The sequence below is a fragment of the Aquarana catesbeiana genome, linkage group LG11, assembly GCF_042186555.1.
Source record: "Aquarana catesbeiana isolate 2022-GZ linkage group LG11, ASM4218655v1, whole genome shotgun sequence".
In the NCBI taxonomy this organism is placed as follows: domain Eukaryota; kingdom Metazoa; phylum Chordata; class Amphibia; order Anura; family Ranidae; genus Aquarana; species Aquarana catesbeiana.
The window spans coordinates 90,654,768-90,677,450 of NC_133334.1; the positions used below are offsets into that span (position 1 = coordinate 90,654,768).

Sequence of the window (22,683 nt, forward strand, 5' to 3'; positions counted from 1 at the left end):
AAAAACCTTCTGCTTTACAATCATTTTAACTTTTTTGCAATAGACCTTATAGACCCACTGCCTTGTAAATCAAAGAATGCCAGTTTATAGGAAAAAACACTTTTTTTATTTAGAAAGTGAACCGAGTTAATAGGTGAACAAATACAAGACAGTAAATGTAATAAAAGCACAAACTTACAGTTTCAGTTTGCTACTACAGCTTGTTTACACAAAAGATGGGATTGTAAAGCGTGGCAAATTAAATTTAATATAAAGAAATCTGAGAAATCTTTTATTCTCAATTTCTCCAGAACCCCTTCCCCTTCGTCTTGTCCAATTGTTCCCATTACATCCCTAGAATACTCCACCCCTTGGTCCTTTCCAATCAGTTTGGTTTGATCTTCAGGACCCTCTTCTTTGTTCTTTCCGGTCAGTCAAATTTCATCTCCAGAACCCACTTCTCCTTGGTCCTTTCCTATCAGTCCCATTTTATCTGCAGAACCCTCTACTCCTTGGTCATTTCCAGTCAGTCCCATTTCATCTCCAGAACCCACTTCTCCGTGGTCATTTCCAATCAGTCCCATTTCATCTCCAGAACAGACTTTGCCTTGGCAATTTCCAGTCAGTCCCATTTTTAGTAGAACCCTCTACTCCTTGGTCCTTTCCAATCAGTGCCATTTTATCTTCAGAACCTTCTTCTTGCATTTACTTACATTACTTATTATGTTTCCTTATAGTAGAAAAAAATGTTTTTATTTATTTGTGAGAAATAATGAACACGCTAACAAGACTGCTTCTGCACTGCAGGGGTTAAATGCCCATATTTACCCAGGTTATACGTAAAAAGCACTTTTACTTGCCTTACCCCTTGCTTAGCACTTACTGCTTCTTTGGACAGACTCTCAGTGTCCTAACTTACAATCCAAAGCTACTGGTCTTGTATTGAACAAGAAGACATCAGAGTTGCTACCATTAGCCAAAGCACCGAAGAGAAGAGGCTTTGGTGGACTGATTGCATGTAACAAGGAGACTGCTGAAGCAAGGCATGAGTAGAAAGTAATTTTAACAGGTACCTTAAGAAAAATCGAACATTTCCATTGCAGTGAAGAGAGAGCTACATTGCAGGGTAGATTTTTCATTTCCCCTTGGTTTCAGCTTTTTTTTTTTTTTTTTTTTTTTAAGTTTTTTTTTTTTTAAGTTTTTTATTGATGAAGGTAATGCAGATTACAGTATCATCTTATAAAAGATAGGTAGATATGTAAATACAAAACAACATTTGTAATAAATGTGTGAAATACAAGTTATGCATAGGCATAAACAAACAGCAAGAACAGTAAGAACAATGATTAAGCCTAACATCCAAGGAGGATTTGTATAACCGGTTAGACAAAATGAAAGCTCTTCTGTAATGGAATTTATGAGGGATGATATTATGAACGGTTGGGAATGTCATTTTATCTTGTGTTATAGAGGGGATAGGGAGGGGTCTGTAAAGTTGATTAATCTTTTGGATTGTTGCATGAGCGATGAGTTTAGGTGGCTGGTTAATGTCACGCTAAAGGGTTTTTCTGGAGGGAACAGCAAGTTACTATCGGTTGTTAGTACATATGCCTGATGACTAGGCTAAGGTGTTTGGGGGTATATGGATTGAGTGAGGTAAGACCAGGGTTTTTTTTTCTGCCGTAACATGACGGAACGCCGTTTCGGGACCTATGGCAGCCCTCTCTGCTCCGTCATGTCATGTAACACAATAGGCGGTAGAGGAGGTTTTCTGCACAACTTACTTCCTCTACCAGCTTCTTTGTGCTAGCCCATGTGGATCCTGCCCTCGATCGGGTCGGGTCACAGCACTGCACCTGCTTGTGGCCATCCAAGAGGCAGTGTACATCCCCGCCTGCCGCCGCCGCTACTCTGACAGTTCCGATGGGCGGAGCTTTCCGATTGTCACTTTACTGTGATGAGTTTGAAAGAAAAGAGCCCGCGCATATCATACAGTAGGGGCTGCTTTCCAGAAGAGGTAAGGGAGCTGTGAAAGGGGGGAGGGGAAGAGCTTTTTTTTGAGAGTGAACATAGACAGAGAGAATGGTGAAAGGTGAACATGGACAGAGAGAACGGTGAAAGTTTTGGGGACTTTGTACAGAGGAGAACTGGGAAGGGGGGGGATCTGTGCAATAAAGAGAGCTGGGAGAAAATTTTAGCAGAGAGGAGAGCAGGGGGGAGGGGGGATTTCAGCAGAGAGGAGAGGTGGGGGATTTTAGCATAGAGGAGAGCAGGATGGGGGAAATTAAGTGCAGAGAGAACTGGGAAATGGAAGATGTGTGCAGAGAGGAGAGCAGGATGGGGGAGATTTGTGCAGAGAGAACTGGGAAAAGGGGGAGATTTGTGCAGAGAGGAGAACTGGGAAAGGGGGAGATTTGTGCAGAGAGGAGAACTGGGAAAGGGGGAGATTTGTGCAGAGAGGATAACTCGGAAAGGGAGAGATTTGTGCAGAAAGGAGCAGTGGGAAAGTCGGAGATTTGTGCAGAGAGGAGAGCTGGGAAAGGGGGAGATTTGTGCAGAGAGAACTGGGAAAGGGGGAGATTTGTGCAGAAAGGAGCAGTGGGAAAGTCGGAGATTTGTGCAGAGAGGAGAGCTGGGAAAGGGGGAGATTTGTGCAGAGAGAACTGGGAAAGGGGGAGATTTGTGCAGAGAGAAGGGCTGGGAAAGGGAGAGATTTGTGCAGAGAGGAGAGCCGGGAACAGGGAATATTTGTGCAGAGAGGAGAGCCGGGAAAGGGGGAGATTTGTGCAGAGTAGAGCTTGTAAAGGGGGTGATTTGTGCAGAAAGGAGCGGTGGGAAAGGGGGTGATTTGTGCAGAAAGGAGCGGTGGGAAAGGGGGTGATTTGTGCAGAGAGGAGAGCTGGGAAAGGGGAAGATTTGTGCAGAGAGAACTGGGAAAGGGGGAGATTTGTGCAGTGAGGAGTGGTGGGAAAGGGGGAGATTTGGGCAGAGAGGAGAGCTGGGAAAGAGGGAGATTTGTGCAGAGAGAACTGGGAAAGGGGGAGGTTTGTAAAAGAGAGGAGAGCTGGGAAAGGGGAATTTTTGTGCAGAGAGAACTGGGAAAGGGGGAGATTTGTGCAGAGAGGAGCGGTGGGAAAGGGGGAGATTTGTGCAGAGAGGAGAGCTGGGAAAGGGGGATTTGTGCAGAGAGGTGAGCTGGGAAAGGGGGAAATTTGTGCAGAGAGGAGAACTGGGAAAGAGGGAGATTTGTGCAGAGAGGAGAGCTGGGAAAGGGGGAGATTTGTGCAGAGAGGAGAACTCGGAAAGGGGGAGATTTGTGCAGAAGGGAGCGGTGGGAAAGGGGGAGATTTGTGCAGAGAGGAGAGCTGGGAAAGGGGGAGATTTGTGCAGAGAAGAGAGCTGGGAAAGGGGGAGATTTGTGCAGAGAGGAGAACTGGAAAAGGGGGAGATTTGTGCAGAGAGGAAAGGTGGGAAAGGGGGAGATTTGTGCAGAGAGGAGAACTGGGAAAGGTGGAGATTTGTGCAGAGAGGAGAACTGGGAAAGGTGGAGATTTGTGCAGAGAGGAAAACTGGGAGAGGGGGATTTCTACTTATTGCCTTTATTTGGTGCCGCTGTACTTCTCTACCCTAAGGAAGGCGTGCTTGGGGGTGGAGTTTGGCCGTGGTTGGAGGCAGGTTTGGGTGTGGTTGGGGGCAGGAGGTTGGCCGGGGAGGGAGAGTTCCTGCACCTTTTCGCTGAGGTAAAAAGCCCTGGATAAAACGGAGGGGAAAGGAGTGAGGTGAGGGAAGTAAGAGGTGGAGGGGTATGAGAAGAATGTCAATCGGGGGAAAGGTTCCTCGGTCTCCGCAAAACCTTAGTTTGTCTACTCGACTGCGTAGTATTATATGTAGAGGTGAAAATTTGGTCATTATACCAGTGATGTGCTTGTGGTTGATTATCATGACACATGTCCTCCCCGACTCATTCCTTGGATAGGGGCGGGAGGTCTTGTGTCAAAGGTAAAGAGTAAGATCTGTGTATGGTCTTGTTTAGTTAGTTTTGACTTGCTAGTTCGGTGAAACAATGTGTGTCTGACCCATCAGTGTCATTTATTCGTTTGTAGTTCAGAAGTGAGTCCAGCAAGCCCAGGTGTGTGAGAATTTGGTTGGGAAGTCTTTAGCGATATGGAGTAATTCTTCCATTTCTGCAATTCTTTTGATGCAATTGAACCATTCAGGGATGGTCGGTTCTGTAAAGATCCCCAGTGTATTGGGATACAGATCTTAGCCGCATTAATTAGGTGTACTACTAGGGATTTACGGTATGTGTATGCCGACACAGTGGAGTAGTGAAGAATGAACTGGGCTGGGGTATGCTCCAGGGAGTATGTAGAGATTTGCATTAAGTCATGAACTTGTGACCAGAATTATTGTAAAAGTGGGCACAACCACCAGATGTGCAGTAAGGTGCCAGGTTCCCTGGAGCATCTCCTTCTCCAGCATCTATTGGATGTGTTTGGGTCATATTTGTTGACTAGTACCGGAGTACGATACAATTGTGTCAAGGTCTTATAATTGTTTTCCTGGGTCGAGACAGTGAGCGAGCCTTTGTGGGCAATCGTGAATATCTGTTCCTATTGCTCTTCTGTCAGCTCTAGTTGCAGATCTCTTTCCCAACTTGGACACACCTTCCCAGAGTTAGGGGTTATGTCCGCAAAAAGCATGTTGTGTATGTTGGAAATTATGTGTTGTTGGGGATCAGACTGGGAACAGAGAATTTCAAATGGAGTGAGTGATCTAGAAACTGAAGAATCTCGGTCAATGTCTCAGAGAAAGTGGTGAATTTGAAAGTATGTCCGGTAAGGAGGAGAGTTGTTGGTTGTATAAGCTTCCAACGTATTACGATCCAAGAGAGTGCCATCTTTAAAGAATTGATGTGCCAATATTGCAGGATGGGGCGAGGCGTCTGCTAGTAATTGTGCGGACATACCGGGGAGAAAGGCTGGGTTGAACGTAAAAGGTGTGAGGGGTCCGGGGTTGGAAGAAAGATGCATTTTTTTTTTACCTCTCTAGAGATGCTAAGAGTTGAGTTGATGAGCGGATGCCCTTTCAGGGCCAGAGGGATATGATGTGGTAGGAGCCATAGAGTTGATTTTAATGGTAAGGAGGAAAGGGAGTCTTCAAGGTTTACCCAATCGTTACATTTATGCAGGGCTTTTTTTCAGCTGGAACTTGGTGGAACTCAGTTCCACCACCTCTGGCTCAGGCCTTCTGCTCCCTGCTCACCACTATCACCTGTAGCACACAGAAATCCAGCTTCTGTGTTTACAAGTGTAAGCTTGGCTCCCACTGAGTGCAGAATGGGGACATGGGAGATGCAGGTGCTGGGGTGCGGTGCAGATCCTGATACCCCCACTGGATGATCTCCATGCAAGTAAGAGAGGCAGATCCACCTACAGTGTGCGAAGAGGTACTAGAGCCAGCTGAGTGTTTCAGCTTAATACAGCAACACAAGTAAGACATGTGGAAAATGGTGGAGCTTTTAAGGAGGGAGGGAGAAGATGAGGGCATTGGAATGGGGGGGGGTTGCATGCAGAGGTCAGAGCTGAAGAGGGGTGAAAGTGAGATGTGGATAGGGAATGCAGCAGTAAGCAGCTGTGAAAAGAATGGGTGAACTTTGCACTCTGCGTGTAGTGCACCCCTGAACTCTGCACTCTTGTAATGCGCTCCTGGTATTTAATGTCCCTTTGAAGCCAGCCATACATGGGTCGAATCCTGAACAAATTTTCTTTCAAAAATCTGACATTTTTATGCATTTTGTGATCTAATGGTGCCGCCATTGATTTCAAAGTTCAACCAACCAAGCCTTCAATTCCACCTCATGTTGCTAGAGAAAAGAACATTTGTAGCTGGGAATTTTAATTTCTTTCCAGATCACAGCTCATGCACATTTCTTTTTCGATCTTATTTCCTGCATGATTCTTCCATCATTGATAAGAAATTTGTTCATTTTTTGAAAAAATTTTCAACATGCCCGATCACTCGATGGCCGTACAAAATTCGAAAGAAAATTCTTAGTTATGATTTTTGTAAGAAAATTCTTTCAGAATGCAACCCATGTATGGCCTCCTTAAGACCCTTCCTTTGATGTGTTTTGGAGGGTGTATGTGTGTAGGTGGGAGGGGAATTTGGGGGGGGGGGGGTCGTGGTTGAGTTCCTGCACCTATTTTCTGAGAAAAAAAAGCCCTGCATTTATGATGTACTGCCCAGTCCACGATTCTGGCTAGGTGAAAAGCCCAGTAATAATTTTTAGGATCTGGAAGGCCGATTCTACCTTTCATTTTGGGTTTTGTTAGTTGGTCATAGTTTATTTTCAGGTGTTTTTGCTTCCAAAGGAATTTTACACAGCAGTGTTTATAAGATTGGAAGAAGGTCTGGGGGAGTTTGATAGGAATTTCTTGTAAAATGCGCGGAAGGATGTTCATCTTTAAAATTGCTGCTCTGGGGAACCATGAAAAGTAAGGTTTGTATTAAGTATGGGTAGGTAATTTTTGGTGTACAGATCTGATATGTTTGATGTTATGTGTAAACCTAGGTATTTAATTGCGTCGCTTTCCCATTGGAAGGGGAAATTGTTTTGACATTGTGAAACCAGTTGTTTAGGGAGGGTAGTGTTCAGTGCATGAGATTTGGCAAAATTTATTTTGAAGTTGGACAATCATTGGAAAAGTTTAAAATCTTTTAGAAAGTTTGGGATTGAGGTGTGTGGGTCTTTCAGGAATAGTAAAATGTCATCAGGAAAAGCTGCTAATTTTTAAGTTCGTTCTTCGACTTCTTTATCGATGGGTTTAGGACAGTATTTTTGAAGGAAGTTTTTAATGAGTGAAGTCCATTTGTCATTTCTCGCAGGTTTGGCAGACTGTTGGGATAGATTGTATAGTTCGGAATAGTATGCTTTAAACTGAGATGCTATATCGGTGGATGCAGCATTCGGTCTTCACTGGGAGTCTTTAATGGTGTGAATATCGGTGCTAGCTCTTTTTGTTTGGATGGCTCTGGCTAGGTATTTCCCGCATTTATTGCCAAATTCATAAAATAGTTTTTGGTTTAGTTCAAATTTACGTTGGGTTTTGCAGTCAATCTCTTCCCATAGTAATTTCCTAGTTTGTGTGAGTTTGTGGTAAACTTGTAGTGCTTGGGACTGTTTGTGGGTGCATTCTAGATTTTTAATCCTATGGACTAAGTCTGAAATCTTTTTTTGCTGGGCTCTTCTCCTTGTTAATTTTAGTTCAAGGAATTTTCCCCAGGTGACGCACTTGTGTGCTACCCATTGGGTGCGTGGTGCTATGCCAGGTGTGGTTATTCGAGAAAAATGTGCATATGCTATCACAAATGTGATTGATGTCAGGTTCTGAATTAATAAGAATGAGTCTAGTCACCAGATTTTTGTGAAGGGATTCTTGTCTGGTAGGGTCACGGTAATATAGATTGGACGGTGGTCCGAGGGGAGCACCGGCTCTATTGTTGCATTTGTTAGAAAGTGGAGGTCCTTTTGTGATATAAACAAATAATCAATTCTCGAATATCTGTTGTGTGGGGCAGAGTAGAAGGTGTAATCTTTATCATTGGGGTGTAATGTATGCCATGTGTCGTGTAAAAGGAGATCTTGAATTTGCATCTTGATTTGGTATAGTAGAGAATGCAGTACCCGAGGAGGTGTCTAGCATCGTGCTCAACGCGACGTTGAAGTCACCCCCGAGGATGGTCAACTCTGTTTGGAAGCATGCAAGGATTTGTGCTATTGACCCGAAAAGCTGACTTGAGCGGAGTTAGGGCTGTAAATGTTGGCCAAGGTGATGAGTTTGCCTTGGATTTGGCCCTTGAGAAAGATTCAGCTTTAATTTTTTTTTTTGATCGGATTCGCCTTGTGGACCAAAGCAATTTATATGCCAATCAATATATCGCCGCAAACCCAAATTTGACCCTTGCCAGACAATTTGCATGGAAATGTATCACAGTTTCCAAATGTAAACATTTTCTGGGCCTAACCCTCAACATGGGCATTACTAAAAAGAATGAGTTGCAGTCATATTGGTCCACTGACCCAATTCATCATATGCCCGTGTTTTATGCTGCTATGGCCAGCACTAGATACAAGCAAACATTGTGGTTTATGCACTTCAACAACAATGAACTCTGTCGTCCTCAGGGTGACCCTGGATATGATCAGCTCAACAAAATTCAGCCCCTTGTAAATCACTTGAACCAAAATTTTGCAGCCTTTTATACGCCTCAAGAAACTGTCTGCATAGATGAGTCCCTGATTAGGTTTTCTGTCCGCCTTGCTTTCAAATAGATTCTCCCCTGCAAGCGTGCAAGATATGGGGTCAAAATGTATAAGCTCTGTGACAGGTAAACAGGCTAAACATCTAGTTTCAGGATAGCAGCATGGAGCCCCCCAACTGCCCAGACTGCATTGGGAGCAGCAGCAAGATTGTTTGGGACTTGGTGTCACCCTTATTCCGAAAAGGGGTACCACTTGTATGTGGACAATTATTACACAAGCATGCCACTTTTTAGACATCTTTTTGAATTTGGAATTGGCACCTGTGACACCGTGCGATCTAATCAGCAGGGCTTCCCCCAACGGTTTGTAAATTCCTAAATTAGATGTAATGATATCATGCTTGCAGTGAGGTGGAAAGACAAACGGAAGTTTTCGTTCTGTCTTCCATTCACGCAGATATGACAGTCCAAACTGCAAAGGCCACTGGTGTTGTTGAGAACTCCTCTCTGTCCACGACTACAGTCTTAAAATGGGAGGGGTGGACTTCAATGACCAGATGATGGGCCGTACTTAGTTGCTCATAAGGCCAGACGTGGTACAAAAAAAGTGTCTGTATATTTTTTCCAATTGGCTCTGTTCAACACTTATATATTATACAAAGCGTCAGGAAGAAGTGGGTCCCTCCCAAAGTTCCAGGAAGAGATCATCACAGCACTTTTGCATCCAGTAGGTACTGTGGCCCAATTTTCCAATCCAAATGCAGTGAGGCGGCTGCATGAGAGCACCCCAAAAAAAGATGTGTCTGTAGTAAACGCAGATATGGGCGTGACGCCAGCTTTTTTTGTCCCTCCTGTCCTGGCCAACCTGGTATCTGCATCCAGGACTGTTTCCGTCGCTAGCACACACTAGTGGATTATTAATAGAGGGTACAGCATGGCACAGTCTAGGACACATTCACAAAGGGTCTCGAAAGATATTAGATGGATATCGCATTTTGAGAGTCCCTAATCTGGAACGTTTAGTTACAAAAAAATTGTAAAAAACAAAACAAAAAACACCATAAATGAAAAAAAAAATAAAAACAATAAAAAAAATTAAAAAAGCCAAAAATAGTTGTTTTATTCTATTGTTCTTACAATATTACTGTATTTTATACTATACTTTAATGTTTTATTGTTACTGTGTTTTATTGTTAACTATTGTTTGCTTTGCAGGTACAACATTCAGCTGCAGAACTGATCTGTTTATTCTGACAGCAACAAGGTTTGCTTTCAGCATACGTAAATCAGTGACTCCAGCGATGTAGGTGGTGTTTTCACCACCGCAGTTAAAAAAAGAGCATATATGTCGAAGCACCAGGGCTGGGGTAGACAGAGGGATTTTTACACACACAGATCCCAGTTCTCGCTATGTCACGAGCGGTCGCGGGTGCCTGGCGGTCATCGCACGTCTGCTACAGTGTCTTAAAGAGCCGACGTACAGCTACGATGGCTCACATATCATGGTCATCTCAGCATACCTAACCCACCCTGTCAGCTAGTTATTTATCACTAGTATGCTACCATGTTAGCGTCAGGAAAATGGGAAATTGTATCAAATACTTACCATAATTTTGCTTTCCTGATGCCAAACCATGGCAGCATACGGACTCACCTTGTACGTTTCGGTATGTAGCTTGTTACAAAGAATGGGGGGGGTGGTGGTTAACTAGCCCTTTTTTATGCTATTCACTGGTCCTAAGGGAGTCGTCAAGAGGCAGAGTTCTATCACTAGTATGCTGCCATAGTTTGGCGTCAGGAAAGGAAAATTACAGTAGGTATTTGATACAATTTTCCATTATTGAGTTTGATTGTGTGGATGGAGGAATCAGTTTACTTTCTTTGTTCAGCCCAGAGGCTGAATGAAAAAGCTTCTGTAGCTGGCTATGTTGTGTGAATAAAAGTGAAATAAAAAGTTAGTGATTTTTTTTTTTTCCCACCCCCTTTCACTGGCTAGCCTTAGCACCTATACCTAACAAATAGAAAAGAAGGTCACCATGTCATCCCAATCTGTTTGCAATTTAGGTACACAGTATCCTATTCATCAAGAAATTCACAATCTCTACAACAATGAGGACCTGGTTGTATTGCACAGTCAGGCAGCACAGCAGTATAAAATAATTGATTTTAAACTGGGAGCCAGTATATTGATCTGTAGGTATGTGACATCCCTATGAGCCCTGCCACCCTAGGCCATGGCAATTGTTGCCTATGCAGAAATCTGACCTTGACCATAGAACACAGTGATCTTGGCTTATTTGGGACACATTTGCTTTAACCACTTGCCTCACCGATTCAAAATGAGGTAGCCAGAGAATTTCCTTCATCCAGCTCTGTTTTACAAGAGTCTGGTGTACATTTTGTGGGTCCTGGTGGGTATTATTGAATGCCAATATCCTGTGCACACCCGAGAACTAAATCAATTACATCCTGACTGATCCTGTTGCGAAATGCACTTTCTGCAACCCAATGGAAACACAAAGCTTCCATGTTTGGGGTTACAAAGAAGAAGCTATTATGTAATCTTTGCAATTATGAGGATTTGCTATGTGCTCAACAGTCATCAAATGTGCTGAGAAGGAAGTGTTTAAAGTGGTTGTAAATTCTCCCCCACAACTTTGTCCCATGTAAATCAGCATAAAAAACCCCAATGAACACTGCTTGTAGATATCTCCTTACTTGCTTAGTATTGTAATCCTTTTTGTTCTTTAGAATGACGTCACTGAGCATGCCCATATCTCCCCTGATTTACGGCACACTCTGTGTGCTTGCCTGTCTATTATCAGGACTTCCTACGGCACAACACTGAAATCCCACGAGACTGCATAATCACTCAGAGCTTCCTACTACACCCCATATGACCATGTAACATCACATGGACTGTAAACCTGAGCATCGGACAGCATTACTGCAGTCTTATCAGCTGAAGCTAATAAGACTGACATAGGCAAACACTAGATAATCGGCACAAGTAAATACTATGAAATAAAACAAGTCAGCTATGAGCAGGGAAGCAGGGTTGCCATGGAAACGTTGGATTGAGAAGGAGGCTTGGTTAACAGTACAGGGAGAGCTCAATGTAAGGGCGGAAATACACTCTACTGTGGACTCAGAAAACAATACTTAAGATGGCACTGCCTTACCCCTGGAAAAAAGTTTTTTTTAAAGTTTCTTTAAACAGTAAGTAATATGCGATTTAGGCTGGATTACAGCGGCTATAGTTTGATAATTACTTATTATAATGGACTAAATGAAAAGAAGCATTGGAGTGGGAGAGTTTACTTCCGCTTTAAGGATCATTTTCTCTAAGATATACTTTATATTACAGCGAATTGTACATGAGTTTGCAGTTTGTTATTACCTTTTACTTTGTTCATCAGTAGGAATTAACTTCTGAAAATCAATTTGTAAAAAAACTGATAAATTAAACATTTAGGCCTGTTTGTTTCATTACAAATACAAACAAAATCAATAGTAGACACATAAACAAATAGGGGCCTGTCCAGTTTCACTAAGGGGAGACAAATGGCTGAAGTCACCAGGCGTTTAATTTATTATTATTCATTTTGCAAAGAGGACTCAGATGCCTTCTCTGGTTCTGACCTCAGATGCGGAGAAGGAGGTCAATAGAGTCCATTGGAATTACCCTACTTTAGTTCTCCATAGATTTGGATACCAGGGGCTGATCTTCTCCGCTATTCAAGCTCTTTACACGTGGCCCTCAGCCCAAATTTATACCTCCAAAATGCTTTCCAAACCATTTCAGATTACAAATGGAACCTGACAGGGGTGCCCTCTCGCCCTTGAATTAGGTACATGAACTCCCCTCTCCCAAGTCACTCCTTGTTTCCGCCCCTACCCACCTCCAAGCACCTTCCCTTGTTTCCACCCCATACCCACCTCCCAGTACCACCTCTTTTAGAGAAAACAGAACCAAGTATCGTTTTGTGGTGCTAAGTAATCTGTATAGAATTTGGTAATTATAAGACGAAAAGCAGTAAAACGGATCCCATGCCGCCAGCAACAATACCCCCCACACAATAATAGACACGCCCAACAAGAATAGATCCCCCCCCAGCAACAATATACCACTTGCAACAAAATACCACCTCACAAAAACAGACCCACCCCAGGAACAATAGACTCCACCAGCAACAATAGATCTCCCATCAGCCAGCATTAATAGACCCTCCAGCAGCCAGCAACAATAGACCCCTCCTGAACAGTAGATCGTTCCCAGCATCAATTGACCACCAGCAACATAAGACCCTCCAGCAACAATAGGACCCTCCCTCAACAAAAAATCCCCCCCCAGCAACAATAGATCTCCTAGCAGTCAGCTCCAATAGACCCTCCAGCAGCTAGCAACAATAGATCCCTCCCTCAACAGTAGATCCCTCCCAGCAACAATTGACCTACTAGCAACATAAGGACAGGAAGGGGGGTCTTATGTTGCTAGTGGGTCAATTTTTGCTGGGGGGCCAGCAACAATAGACCCCCCAGCAACAAAAGATCCCTGGCTGCTGACATCATTGGACCCTTCAGCACATCCCACTATCCCCTGCCACTGCATGCATTCAGTGCTGGAGGTGCTGGAACTGCATTCCCCCACATTCCCGCTGAAAAAAGCCCTGGTTTATTCCCCTTACAATACTGTATATGTAATATTTCTTGGAGAAGGCTGGCTTGTGCTGGGGTAGGTAGACCTTTACATGTTGGTCTAATGCTTTAACAATGGTATTATTCATTGTTTTCCTTATTGTAAATGTCTACATGTGCGAGAGATGGAATTTGCTCTTTCTTTTTGTATTTTGTTCTTTGGTTTTATTTTTTTTCAACTATATGGGCTCAGCAAAAGTTAGTATAAAAGATTAAAAAGAAACATACCCAAATCCACAGCACCACTCAAGACCCACTCCTTCTATACTCCTCCTATGCTGCATGGACAACTCAGGTGCCAGCTCCTGTAGCTGTGAGTTGGCAAAATATCCTCATTGTAGCTCCCGTAGCCCATCTCTGCTCATCATCCAGAAATAGGAGCTGAACTCCAATGTTTGCTGTATTTATTGAGCGATCAACAAATAAGCTGCATACATACCTCCACCCAAAAAACAAACTTCCTTGATGTGTTTCACCTTGTGATGCAGCCTACTTGTTGACCTTTTAATAAATAGAGCAAGAGGAGCTAACATTGGAGTGTTAGAAACATAATTGAGCTATAACTGAACTATACATACAGTATCCCAATTATTGGAATATAATACAATGCAGCTCTTAGAACTTCATAAAAAATGTGACAATCATCAAATGTGGAGAAATGTAAACCAAACCATAAAATACCAAAAATGGATAAATTAGAGATTGCTATTGGTGCAAGATTTGAGGCCAAAATATGTAGCCTCAAATCTTGCACTGCATCTGCAGCACTGACCGAACACTAATTTTCTATTAAGCCTGTTTGTGAGAAGTTGATCATTGGATAAACTTCTTAATGTAGCCAAGTCCTGGGCCTCTCCCAGCCTGATGGTGACCTCCAGAGTTAGGGACAGCTGACATCCTTCTGTGTAGAGTGGGTTAAGAGGCATGGTGGATGCGATGCAAGATAGATTAATGGGCACAGACACTTCTTGAATACAAAGAGATTTATTGTCTCTTAAACAGAACTGTGGGAGAGAGAGTTACGGCCAGGACACCCTTTAGTAGTTGCAATGTTAATTTAGCAGACTCTGAGACTTCTATAGGTAGACAGCCACGCAGGGAAAGGCATCCAGCAAGACAACACATCTAAGTAGGACCACTGTCTCCTATGGCAACAATCTTGAAACAGTTTCTAACAAAGGTTGTAATGAACTTATTCACTTCTTCTACAATCTCCTATTGTAGATCTTCCAACTGAGCTCCCAGTATTTCACTAAACTCTTCTCATTCAGTATCTTCCTTAAGCGTCACCCCCACGTCCCAGCTGGGCACTCACAGATGCTCCTCTAGCATCACCCCACTAGCCAGCTCGGTCCCTGGCTTGGCACACAATATTGCTCTGAAAGCGTCAGCTCCACTGGCTGGGTCCATGGCTTGATATCTGCTGAAGTTTCCCAATTCGTCACCGTCCCCAGTTGGTGAGAATGCTGCTTTGGTACTTACTTCAGCTACACAAAATGGGCCCTGATAGTAAGGTGGATGGTCCCTTAGTGGAGACAGTTTCCCCTCTACCCCGACCCCAACAGGTTCTCCGGCCAGCAGAACCGTCACTTCTGAATGAATGACTTGTATACCTATGCGAACTGAATCACCTCAGGGCGCTATTTGCCGCAGGTGTCCATCAGTGGTATAGCGCGGTCCTTTTCCCCAATGGGGTCTTGATGCGCTTACAAACACGTACACATACAACATACACATATTTAGCCAATTTTTTTGACAGGATCTAAATTAACCTACCAACATGTCTTTTGAGGAAACCCACACAGGCACAGGGAGAACATACAAACTCCAGGCAGATGATGTCGTGATCGGAATTTGAACCAGCGACCCCATTGCTGCTAGGTGAAAGTGCTAACCACTACACCACTGTGCTGCAACTTCTGGTTGGACTGCAAGCTGCAATCCCAACCCTACGCTGCTCTCTTGTTTCTGGATAGGCCCACAAACAGCCTAGCAACCAGATGTCCCCGTGATAGGCCTCAGGCTCCAGCCTAGCAGCCTGGGACAACACAACACGTGTCCACCCAGACAGCTGTCCAGGTGGCACAGAACCCCGATCACCTGACCTCACCCAAATAAATAGGCTCTCCCAGCTGAGACCCCCCCATATATATTCCTAATCTGTCACCCTTGTCTTATTTAATACCACCAGATACCCGGCCATCTAGTGACAGAAGAGAGAAGTGCAGCAATTCCAGAATTAGGATGAAATTAATTGACCTCCTATCAATTGGCAAATAAATTTACTAGCACCCCTACCTAAACCTCAGGGTGCTACATCCACCCCCTGCCTACGAAAACTACATTTTGGAGTTTGCAGAAAAATCATTTGAGCTTTCAAGCCTGAGAGCACATGTCCTGGCAAAAACTGGGATGGGTGGGGAAACAGGAAAGGAATAATAATAACAAACAATGCACATGGCGTACCACATGGAGTAAACATGTATAACATATACATGAGCGAATGGTAGTTCACACAAGGCAGATAAATATCAGACATTAAATACAATTTACGTGTGGCGTACCACCCAAACGGTTGAGGGAAAAATATAAACAATGGCATTGTATCCTAACTATCTATCTAATATATACAGTAATAAAGGGCATGAATAGTTAGTATTATTATCCATGTCGGGTCACTGTCTCTCCTTGTCCAAGGAGGACGCAATGGTGCAGGGACTCCTGAAAGAGAAAATAAACAGCTATGCAAATGCATCCTATCCCTATGATAATACAGTGTAATATGTACATAAGTGAACCTTAAGAAGTTGTAATTGTCCTCAGCCGAGTACAGCATTGCAGTGTAAATACACCCTATAATATGTCTAAACCATACACATATGAGTGAAAGTGGGCCCCATTCACATCTGAGAATGCCACTCTTTCACAACTATCCTACAAACTTTCTTAGTATTTCCTATAGATGAACACATAATGTAAATGAGAGCTCACCCAGGCTGGCACTTCTCACACCACCTGGTGGCCAATATGCGACACTGGGCAGTCCATTATTCAATGTACACGGTAAGAACTTTTACCCCCTTTCTTACCATAGCCTATTCTGTCTAGCTAACTAACACCCCAGTCTCTTTGAATCGTCCAGAGTCCATCAATATTATCACTTGGGTGAAACACATTTCCCAGCAGTTTCCCTTCTTTTTAGGGATAACTCCGGGAACGGGTGGCACAGCTGTGATTAGGCAACAAGCAGCCAGGCCATAGTGCAAGGGACCGCACTTCTGAACACATGTACCCTTACATTGGTAGTCTCAGTCTGTCCGCATGACAGCCGAGGACTTATAAAGATCTCCTTATCAACTGAGGGAACAACCTGCTGAACATCACAGGTTAGTTTTCAGAAGGAACCACACTGGCAATTCCACAGTATTGGCCAGCGCGACTCAAGTGGGTACTCCCTGTATTTGCTGGCAGCATTCAGTCCAGCACAATCTCAGCAGTAAAGCCAGGAATGTTCTCCACTAGCAACAACTTCTGTGCAGGGGTGAAGTGGCTTCCAGCATAGCATCCTTAATTCCACAGAGCACACATTTGTAATCCACAAGATTTGGTTAACAGATATAGTTCCATAGTATTTACCAGTAATACCTGGGATCCAGCAACTGGAGGGTTTCCCCTCTTGCGTTAACAGAGGTAATGTATTGGTGGATGTCCTTTTGGTTTGGCCGGCTGATAACCACACAATCTGGGTTAATTTTGCGACCATAACCCCAGGTTTTCAGCACCAAAGTATACCTCTCAGCTACCTTAGGTGACAACTTCTAAAGATCTAAGCACACAGGGATCCGCAGGAAAGTCCGCACGGCCTCATCCACCCACTGTGTTTCTTTATCCTGAATTTCTTCCTCTAAGTGAGCTGGTGTATATGGGTATAGGTAGCCATACTCTTCAGCCACTTTCTTAATAATTATATGATGTACTTTGGACAGCCTGGGCAGTGTTTTAGGTTCTCCATACCCAGTTAGGACTCGGGCATCAGGTGCATGCTGAACTGGATACCCAGCAACAACATCTGGCTTGCAATCAGACTTACAAATAAATTTATAAATGCGGCGCTGATAAGTGATATATAAAACAAAGTGACAACATATCACCCAAACATAGTGTGAAACTAGTAATAGCTTGATGATCAAACACAAGCTGGTGTGTACCAAAAATAACCTGTTGAATATATGTGGAAAGTCAATCTACAATATTTGTAAAAAAGATAGTGTCCATAGTGAAAAAATATTCCTCAATGAATACAGAAAAATTCCATGGGAGAAAGATGTGTGTAAGCGATGCCTTTTCAACCAATGGGTGCAACGAAACAATTTTCTTCATGTGGTCTAGGCCAACATACAGCTGTAATAGTAGAAGAAATGGGTACGCTTACCACAAAAGGTGGACACACTCACTATATGGCGGTGTGTCAATCAGGCATTTGGATCAATCAGTCCTATGGGTGCTTGATAGGAGACACTGATGGTATAGAGATGCACTTCAATGTCCTCATCCGAAGCAACAATGGATGGATGTGATGTTCCGATCTCCAGCAGATGGATATGCTTGCGTTCACATGAAGTGGTCAGCTGGATAGAATATGCAAACTCCACAGTGCGGCATATCAGATCATAAAGAAGAGAAGAATAAGCCTCCACATGAATCCAATGGGAAAAGGTTTATTAAAAAACACCAGGAAAAAAAGAAATATACAATCACCTGAACAGGTGAGTACAGATAGTGATCACATATAATGTATAAAAATCGCGTGGTGACAAGGCACAAAGGCTCAGCAACCCGACATGTTTCGGACAATGGTCCATCAACTGGGGCAAACAGCCTAGTGTTTGGCACCACGCTATATAAGAACCCATTAACATTGAATAAAACATCGATCAGCTGTGTGCACTGACACTGGGCAGACACAACAGCCAATCAGGGACCATCAGTATGTACAGTCAGTGCTGACAGGGGAATCCCTTCTGCTGAGCAATTGTATTGTCCCGACAAACAGTGATTATCACTAGCAGATATAGCAACCACTAGTGATAATCATATTCAGGGCTGGTTGTACCCAATTTGATCGATCAACTTGGCACATTCAGCCTGCCCATTAATGGCTCTAATCTCAGCCAGTTCTCACTGAAACAGCCGAGATTTAACCACTTGCTTACTGGGCACTTAAACCCCCCTCCTATCCAGACCAATTCTCAGCTTTCAGTGCTGACGCACTTTGAATGACAATTACGCGGTCATACAACACTGTACCCAAATTAAATTTTTATCATTCTTTCCCCACAAACAGAGCTTTCTTTTGGTGGTATTTGATCACCTCTGCGTTTTTTTTATTGTTAAAAAAATGTAAAAAGACCGAATTTAAAAAAAAAAAAAAAAAATGTTATTTATATTTTGTTATAAAATTTTAAAACAGGTAATTTTTCTCCTTCATTGATGTACGCTGATGAGGCAGCACTAATGGGTGGCAATAATGGGCACTGATCAGTTACACTGATAGGCAGCACTACTAGGTGGCATTGATAGGTGGCACTCATGGGCATTGGTATGTGGCACTGGTGGGCAGTGTGAGATGGCAATGGCAGGTGGCACAGATGAGGCATAATTGCCTCTTCCTCTTCGGGACTGATGTCCCTTGCAGATGAGCCAGTGATCAGCTTTTTTTTCTCCTCGCGCTGTCAACTCTGTGATCAGCTGTCATTGGCTGACAGCTGATCACATTGTAAGGGGCCGGGACTCAGTGACTCGGTAATCACAGCGCACACAGGGCACGTGCACAGGGGAGGCCGTCATATGAAGGCCTCCCGGAAATTCAGGTCCGCGCTGTGGCCGTCATTCAGCTATAGCGCAGATGTCAAGAGGTTAAACTATCTATGGCTGGTCTTAACTCTTAGGCAGTCCAAACATTGATCACTTTTTTCATTCAACTATTAGGTTGAATGAAAAAAAAAAAAGAATGTTCCAATTCCCCCATCTACACATTCCAGGTGGAAGGGGGAATCCTCCCACTGTGGACCAGTGGTGGAATCCATTGTGGTGGTGTATAGAGCCAAAAAGATTAGAATTGTGTCAATGTCCCAATATTTATGGACCTGACTGTACATATAATTAAAAGGTGTGAGTGAACTCGACAATGAAAGGGAGAGGACACTCCGAGAAATATAAGTAAAAGGGCTGCGCACCCCATAAGATGCATAAGAAAAACGAAAACCCCCCCCTGAGAGGGGCTTTAATGCAGCCAATGATGTGAGATTCAAAAAAGCAGTGGGATGTACACAAATTTTATTTTATTAGTACAAAGGTTATAAAAATATTGACTTCTGACATTAAAAGTCAAGATATGAGCTGTGTGAGTGAACTCTGTTTCTATCGCATTAAACCTAATTGAATTTGTATTGTTTTAAGTATATTCTTGTTTTGAAATGACATTGATTCTTTCTTAAAAATGGGGGGGCGCAGATTGCCATCTTTGCCCTGGGCACCAAATGGCCTTGTCCCAGCACTGCCCCCCTGGTATGTGGTCCCCCCCTCCAATGTGGGACAAATTTGTCAATTTGGAACTTGGAGTGCCGCTCGGGTTTTTATCATGGAAGTGTAGATAATGCCGGGGAACACTGTGATTAGTGCAACATAATTTGATAGAAGTAATGTGTTCGTTTACTCTAGCTGCGAATGATCTTATAATGCGTCCCACATATTGCTTATTACAAGGACGTGTAATAAGGTAAACTATGTATCGAATAGTACATGTGGTAAAATGTTTCATGTGGTAGATGGTAGAGGTGACTGTAGACTGGAACGACTCAGATTTTTTCCGTCCATAAAGGTTATGCATACATACATTGCATTTTTTGCAAGGGTAGTAACCCTTGGATTCGGGAAAAAAAAGTTGGTTTTGTTGGAGCATCAATCACATTATGAGAGATACGGTTACTCAAAGATGGAGCTCCCCTAAAACTGTACTTTAGACAGTCTGGGCAGTGTTTTTTAGGTTCTCCATACCCAGTTAGGACTCGGGCATCAGGTGCATGCTAAACTGGATACCCAGCAACAACATCTGGCTTGCAATCAGACTGAGTTACAGGCATTGGCTTGGCAATGCAAACTTTAGGGACCCATGGGGCCCAACGAGCCTCATCAAAAGATCTATTGATGCATAACGATGGAGCTGCATTGACAGACAGCTCAATTTTAACACTAGCGGCAGTAGCAGGAGGAACTTCATCCTCCTCCATGTCACACACTTGCTCTTTATCACTGTCACTCCACTTCCCAGTCCAAGACAAAGTGTCCGAAAACAGTTCAGATAATCCATCAGAGGGGATGTCTGAATTGGTTATTGTGGAGCACTCTTCGGCCTGAAGATAGTTGCGCTTGACACTGGCTTTAACCGTCACAACTGTGTTGTCTCCCTTAATGGCCACAGGTATCACCTCCTCCACTGGCACACTGCTTTCACCCCATGTAGGCTTACCCAACTCCGGTACCCTTTTCCTTGGTGACTCCGTCATCAAAGCGAGCAGATGGACCCGACTGCAGCCTCGAGGAGCGACCGGATCACTGGGTCCTGGGGCAGCCGTTGGGACAGAAGGAGCAGCTTCCCGCACGACTTGGATGATGGCAGGTGGACTTATTCACTTCTTCTACGATCTCCTATTGTAGATCTTCACTCAACTGAGCTCCCAGTCTTTCACTAGACTTGCTGATCCACTGCCACTGGATCCCCTGAGCTCTTCCAATCTTCTCATTCAGTATCTTCCTCAAGCATCACCCCCACGTCCCTGCTGGGTCCCTAGCTTGGCACTCACAGATACTCCTCAAGCGCCACCCCGCTAGCCAGCTCGGTCCCTGGCTTGGCACACAATATTGCTCTGCAAGCGTCACCTCCACTGGCTGGGTCCCTGGCTTGACATCTGCTGAAGTTTCCCAATTCTTCACCATCCCCGGTTGGTGAAAATGCTGCTTTGGTACTTGCTTCAGATACTCACAGTGGCCCCTGGTAACTTCCCCTCTACCTCTGACCACGACAGGTTCTCTGGCCGGCAGAATCGTCACTTCTGGTTGGACTGCAAGCCGTAATACCAACCCTGCGCTGCTCTCTTGCTTCTGGATAGGCCCTCAGACAGCCTAGCAGCCAGATGTCTCTTGGATAGGCCTCAGGCTCTAGCCTAGCAGCCCGGGGCAGCACAACACACATCCACCCAGACAGCTGTCCAGGTGGCACAGAATCCCGATCCCTTGACCTCACCCAAATAAATAGGCTCTCCCAGCAGGCCAAGGGACTAAGAAAATCCCTGCCCATTGGCTGAGACACCCCATTCATTCTTAATCTGTCCTTGCAATGCCCTTGTCTTATCTAATGCCACCAGATACCTGGCCATCTAGTGACAGAAGAGAGAAGTGCAGCAATTCCAGAATTGGGGTGAAATCAATTGGACTCCTATCAATTGGCCAAGGCAACTATAACTTGGCAAATAAATTTACTAGCAACCCTGCCTAAACATCAGTGTGCTACATTAAAAACTGGGAAAGGCATAGATTTGATCAGGCCTTCCTGAGCCGCAGTAATTTCCATTCCTCTATGGTCAGATTAAAGTGCATCTAAAGGCTGAAGGTATGCGGCTCCCTCCGCAGCCCCCCCCCCCCCACCAATACTTTCCAGAGCCCGATTGTGATCCAGTGACGTGGGGGGGCACTCGGAGAAGAGGGGAACCAGGAGTGCTGGCGGGGGGGACCCGAGAAGAGAAGGATCAGGGTTGCTCTGTGCAAAACCATTGCATAAAGCAGGTGAGTATAATATTTTTCTTAATTTAAAAAAATAAAAAAAAAAGAAATCATTTAACCACTTCAGCCCGGAAGGTTTTACCCCCTTCCTGACCAGGCCATTTTTTGCTATAAGACACTGCATTGCTTTAACTGACAATTGCGTGGCTGTCGACGCTGTACCCAAATAAAATTTATGTCCTTTTTTCCCACAAATAGAGCTTTCTTTTGGTGGTATTTGATCACCTCTGCGGTTTTTATTTTTTGCGCTATAAACAAAAAAAGACAATTTTGAAACAAAAACAATATTTTTTACTTTCTGCTATAAAACATACCCAATAATTAAAAAAATCGAATTTCTTCATCAATTTAGGGCAATATGTTTTCTGGTACATATTTTTGGTAAAAAAAAATTCCAATAAATGTGTATTGATTGGATTGCGCAAAAGTTATAGCCTCTACAAACTATGGGATATTTTTATGGATTTATATGGACTTTTTAAAAATTGTTTTTAGTAGTATGACGGCGATCAGCGATTTTTAACGGGACTGCGACATTGCGGCAGACAAATCTGACACTTCATGGGGACCAGTGACACCAATACAGTGAACAGTGCTAAAAAAAAAATGCACTGTATAAAAAAAATAGGAAGGTTGTCAAAGTGCCACATCCATAAATTTGAACAAAAGAATGGATACCCCTAAGTGGACTTTAAAGGCATTAGTATCTACACAACAAAAATAGATTAGAGGATGTACAAAATATGTTGCAAAAGTATATTTATTATACAAAACACATCATTAAAAACATGCTCACTAAGGACCAAACAGTGAAGAGGAATGTATACAAATCTGCAGAAGAGAACACCAAAATGACAGCGCACGATCAAATGTGGTCCTTCAGCCGACACGTTTCAATTACAT

The 22,683-nt window shown here is 43.6% G+C and overlaps 1 long non-coding RNA gene across 3 annotated transcripts in view; it reads right to left on the minus strand.

Annotated features, from left to right (window-relative positions):
• The window catches only part of LOC141112980 (uncharacterized), an 84,900-nt gene extending 71,557 nt beyond the window's left edge, over positions 1-13,343 (minus strand). For 2 of the 3 annotated variants that reach the window (XR_012236681.1, XR_012236682.1), the window contains exon 1: positions 13,171-13,343. This is a non-coding gene — a long non-coding RNA (uncharacterized lncRNA). Of the gene's footprint in view, positions 1-11,644; positions 11,677-13,170 lie in introns of all 3 variants that reach the window. The other variant, XR_012236683.1, reaches the window with a different exon arrangement.
• Positions 13,344-22,683: the final 9,340 nt, after the last annotated feature.